The sequence below is a fragment of the Adiantum capillus-veneris genome, chromosome 7, assembly GCF_014529385.1.
Source record: "Adiantum capillus-veneris isolate H3 chromosome 7, ASM1452938v2, whole genome shotgun sequence".
Classification (NCBI taxonomy): domain Eukaryota; kingdom Viridiplantae; phylum Streptophyta; class Polypodiopsida; order Polypodiales; family Pteridaceae; genus Adiantum; species Adiantum capillus-veneris.
Window position 1 is genome coordinate 78067105 of NC_140937.1, and position 5458 is coordinate 78072562.

The following is a 5458-nucleotide window of genomic DNA, read 5'->3' on the forward strand; positions in this document are numbered from 1 at the left end:
GGCAAGCGGGTCCCGCTTTATTATGATTATATATCCAATCTGTAGAGTCTTGCTCCTGAAAGCCTTGCTTTCCCTCTTTTCTAGGTAACACAAAGGGTGCTCCTTGCCCAACCGCACCAATGGCAGACCACTTGCATAGGATCCATGCCCTAGCAAACGTGCGTGACAAGTGATTGTAGCCCCAAGCAATATCGTTCTTTGAAAACAAGATGATTTTGCACTCAAGCCTTGCTGACTATGAACGGTTGATGCAAACAGTGTTTTCAAAAACCAAAATCTTGTGGGAATGATCACAAGCGTTGCTTGTGTTGCATGGAGTGTTGAAGTGGCACAAGTATGAAAAAAGATTCTTGACAATGTACATAGCGAGTTCATGCTAGAGACATACCACAAGAGGGCCATGAAAAACAAAACTTGGAAACAAAATCAGACACTATTGTATACCTCATGAGTAACTTGTGCGGACTTTCCTTGATTGCCTGGGAAATGTTGCCTGTGAAGTCTCAATTATGAATTCCGACTACCTACCCAATAGTGTTGAGTTCGTGTGAGTCCCTGCTACACTTGGCCATGCAACTATGATCCCTTTGCAGAGGCCCTTGCATGCCTGTGCATGTCTATGTATGCCACGACAACGGGCCACTATTTTACTTCATGTGGGAAAGATCCCTTGCGAGGGCTGTGTGGCCTTTTTTTTTTTTGTTTAAACGCCTGCCTCAAGAAGCAATGCCAGTGTGCAGGGTCCCTGCACAGAGAAGACCTTCTCCATGTTCTTGTGTTGTCGCTCACCAGGCCTCCATCCTATGACGAAAGATGCTTAGCAGACCATCGCGCTCCCAACGAGTCCATCTGTGCGCCGTTTTGTGCAGGTGGACCCTGGCCTATATCTCACATGGGCATGGGAGGAGATGGGATCTATGGTGGGATGATTGAGCACCGTAGATCTCGGGCTTCCGTGGACAATGTAAACTCGGGAAAAATGTAAACTCAGGTACAATGTGAACTCAGGTACCCGAGTTTACTTCGCTCCTCCCCCCCTCCCCCAAGGATTTAACCCACAACCTAGGGTTTGAGGGCCATGTGGCCTATCCACCACGCCCGCACATGTCACTGTGGAATGTACACGTTTCCATGGAGTTTTGACGTGCAAAAGTATCGGGACGGGCAAAAGTAAACTCAGGTATTTTTGTAAACTCGTGTACCCGAGTTTACTTTTGCGACAAGATCTACGGCGCGCGCCTAATGTCGGGGCCCAAAAGTGATGGGAGCCTTTGATCCCATCTCCCATGCCCGTGTTAGATATAGCTGAGGCAGGTGGACTTCCTCCTCGTTCCTAACACATAGCTCATTGCACACACCCAAAATCCAACCCCTTTCCAAGAGTCTCTACACATGTGGTTTGCCTCGACCCCGCCCCCTTGCTTAGCCGTCTTGCACACCACGGCTTGCACTCACATGCAAGACCATGCATGTCCTGCTGCTGAAAACGAGGGAGAGAGAGAAGACTCCAAATCAAGAGAGAGGACATGCCTCATACTGAATGCTAAAGAGAGAGAGAGAGAGAGAGAGCTTAAGAGAGAGAGTATTTCCCCTTCCTCCATAGCTCTCCCCTCTTCTATCTCCGATACCATTGTGAGACTATGGGAATTGTCGTGCTTGATCCTCCGCCCAACCTCCCTTTATAGGCCTTGCCCCTAGGATCCCGTCTCCATTGGCAGATGGTGCGGCCCTTGGCCGGCCCGATCCGTGACCTCCCCTGGGTTTTCTCTTGGCATTACACTTGAAGAAGTTAAATTGACACTTTCAGGGCAAAACTCAATTTTTGGTGCTAAAGAGGTTTTAATTGTGGGGCATACATGTGGCCCAAATGGAAGACGACCAAGTCTAGCTAAAGCTTGAAGCTATACAAAAGATGAAATAAACATGCACATCGGTTACTGAGGTTGGGAGGTTGTGGGTGCATGTGTATTTTTATCTTATTTGGTTGCTACACTTTGCTCATGTTGCAGAGGTGCTTCATCAATTGCTTAGGAAGGGGAAAACGTTTGTATGGGAAGAAGCTCATACTATGGCCATCGAAAAATTGAAAAATATGCTTCTCAAGGCTCCTACCTTGAGAAAGGTTGTTTATAAATGTGGAAGGAGAATGGTCTTCACTTTGACACTAGCCCGGTAGGTATGGGGTGGGATATAGGTCAAGATGATGAGGATGGTCACATGAATGCAATTTGGTTTGGAGAAAAAGTGCTTAATGCTCATCAAAGAGGTTACCCATAGGTTAAGAGAGAACTTTTGGGTATTTCTACTACCCTGAGGAGACTGACAAAGAATATTTCATAGGTACTTCAATTGTGGTAGAGCCAAACTTTTTACCATTGATGGGGATGATTTGAAACTGCTCTACTTTGAACATTGCAATACTGTGATGGATAATATTTATTAAGTATCTTAATCTTGAGTTTTGTCTTATTGCAGGTAGAGATAACCCTGTAGAAGATATGTTGTTAAGAGCCAAGTATGAAGATGAAGAGGAGATGCATACCACTAGTGATGATTTGGGCTTAAAGTTTTACACCTCTTCTCGTTTACATCCAAGTTGTGGTACTCATGTTTGTTTTTTTGAAGTCTTTTGATCTAAAGAGATATATGATGAAGAATGGATTTTGATAGGCCACTACCTCAACACTCTTACCAAGCAAGATGGATGGAGAGATCAAGAGTACAAGAGGATCATCAAAAAGGATTATGGCTACTTTTTAAAAGATTGGTCATGTATGGAAGCATCCCAAGCGTTCAAGAGGGGTATTGCAATGGGTTGTTTGTGATAAAGCAACTCAACAACAGGTGATTAAAGAGTTTCATGAAAGATTATTGGCTGGACATAGAGGGGTATGGGCAAATTTTGTCAAAATTAAGGACCGCTTTACTGGTGTAAAGGAATGTACAAAGATGTTGCTTAGTTTGTGGATACTTGTTTATTATTCCATCAATATTCTAATGTACAGCATCAAGATGGATCACATCCTACATATCCACTAGCTATGCATTACAAGTGGGTAGTAGGTTTCATTACAGTGCCAATGGGGGAAGGTAGATGAGGTATATGGTTCTTGCTAGAGAAGATCTCACAAATAAGGTTGAAGGGAGAAAGAAAGAAAGAAAATCTATTAATGTCCTGTGAAGGCCAAAGCTAACCTATAGGGCAAAATTGATACATCTTTGGTTACATTCCACTTCGGGTATCATAAAAGGAAAATGAGTGCATGTGCAAAACATAACCTCATTGCTCTCATGACTCATGAGAGCTAGGTTTACAATGGTAAGAAATCACTGTGTGCATACTGTGTCTACATCTATAGAAGACCTAAGTCCATGTCTTTGTGGGAATGGATGGATTCTTGAAGTCTTAGATAATAGATTTTCCTCCTCTATACACTACCCATTTTCCTTGCTTCCTTGCTTCTTTGAATTTAGCCAACTCTTTGGCTCTATTTTTGAGTTTAAGGGGTGTCAATTCATCTGAGATCCATACTAATGTACCTTGCAATGATTTAGCCTACTTCATTACCTTGATCTTCTCATGTAGGTTGTAGTAGCAAACCTTTGCCTGCTTCCCTTTAACTTCAATGTGAGTTGAGTCACCAAGATCCACGAAGGGAACTACTTTACTTAATCTTTACTTAAGTATGTCTACATCTAGGATGTAGCCTTCTAAAGGTTCATCTAGTAAAGTGCCCACCAACCAATCATCTAGTAAACCACCAATTTCGACATTTCCCTCCAAGATTTTTTCTCTCTCATTTTCCTTCAAAACTGATAGCACTTCTTTAACAAAAGTCTCAGATTGTACCTTTGAAGTATTATGGTCTTGTTGTGCTGCTTCCAATGTCTCTTCTTAGGTTTTCTCTTGAATTTGTTGTTTGGTCACAACATTCTGTACCGGCTCTTCAAAATTGGATATCCGGGCTTCTTTGGTGATCAACTCCAACTTCAAGCTGGTTACCTTCTGTTGTAGCCTCTTCAACTCATTCATGACGAAGGTTTCCCATGGCGACTGTGGTTTGAGAGGAGAGATTTGCGTACAAAAGCTACAATTTTTGTGTGTAATGTTTTTCTTGAGGATGTATTTTCTACTAGTATCTAATTCTCCTAAATGATGTTCTCATGTTAAAATGATCATTTAATATGGGGAAGTGCCAAGGGAGAAAAAGCTAGAATATTGGTTAAGCCGGAAAACTAGCCACAATAGGAATCCAAAGGAGGGAAAATAGGGATCCAAAGGAGGGGTCATTTGCAAAAGAGGCATGTGCAACAATGGGCTCCAAAGACCTTAGGGTTCAGCCCATTAAGACTTCCAAAATGCTAAGTTCCAAAATTCAAAGGTTGTGTCCAATGATCAAAGGCTTAGGAAATTGGATGCTTTGTGTGTGTCCCAAAAAGTCTTCACAAAATCCTACATAGGAGGGGTCGAGCCCAAGAATTATACACACACACACTCACAAGCTTCCTTTGTACACAAGGGGAAAGAGGCACACAAGTCATCTCCCTAGGCCAGATGCCCACAAGGTGTACTCAAATCCTATTGGATGTCCATGAAGGTGGACCAATGAGAATTAGGCTAGAGTAAATCTAGTTTAGCTAATTTAAAAACACTTAATAAAAGAACCAATAGAGATTAATCTCTCTAGAAGACTATTGGACAGTCTCCCAAGGGGTCCAATGAGCATTCAGCAACCAAATGGCTTGCCTGATTCATATTGGCTAGGAGACAAAGGGGTCCAATGAGAGTTTAATTGCATGTATTAATTACCTAACGCTGTCACAAAAGGGGAAAGGGGGACACATATCAGAAGTCTATTGCTTATGCTCCTGAAATCCTATTCGCTAAGCCTGGGGAGGTCCAATGAGGTGCTAGCAAGAGCAAATAGCAAGAGGGGTCGACCACAAGAGAGAAGGGGCTGATTTTTCAAAGGAAATTATACACACAAGCTCATGTGTAGTGCAAGAAGATTCTATCTCTCTTCACAAGATTTAATGGAAAGCTTATCACCTACTCTAAGCTCGTGAGAAGGGAGGCCTACACAAACAAATCTTGACATTGTGATGCACATCCAACCAAGAGCCAACTTTCAATGCATGCTCATCTCCTCTACCATGATAATTAATAAGCTAAGCTATGCTAATATGAGTGATTATGTGAGGAGATGTACATCTTTCTCATACAACTATTTCTTCTTCCTCTCAATCTGCTCTCATACCCCGCTAGCTCTCACGATCTTCGAAGGTGTGTGAGGTCTTGGGTCTGAGACCGCGAGGGAATTGATGTTCTGTTTGATAAGTGTTTTGCTTAGTGCTTGAAGTTTCCATCTTTATTGCACTAGCTAGTATTGAAGGAACACATAGAATTGTATTGTAAAATGTCTCTCTTAATGGGATAAACCATAATACAAAGCCTTTT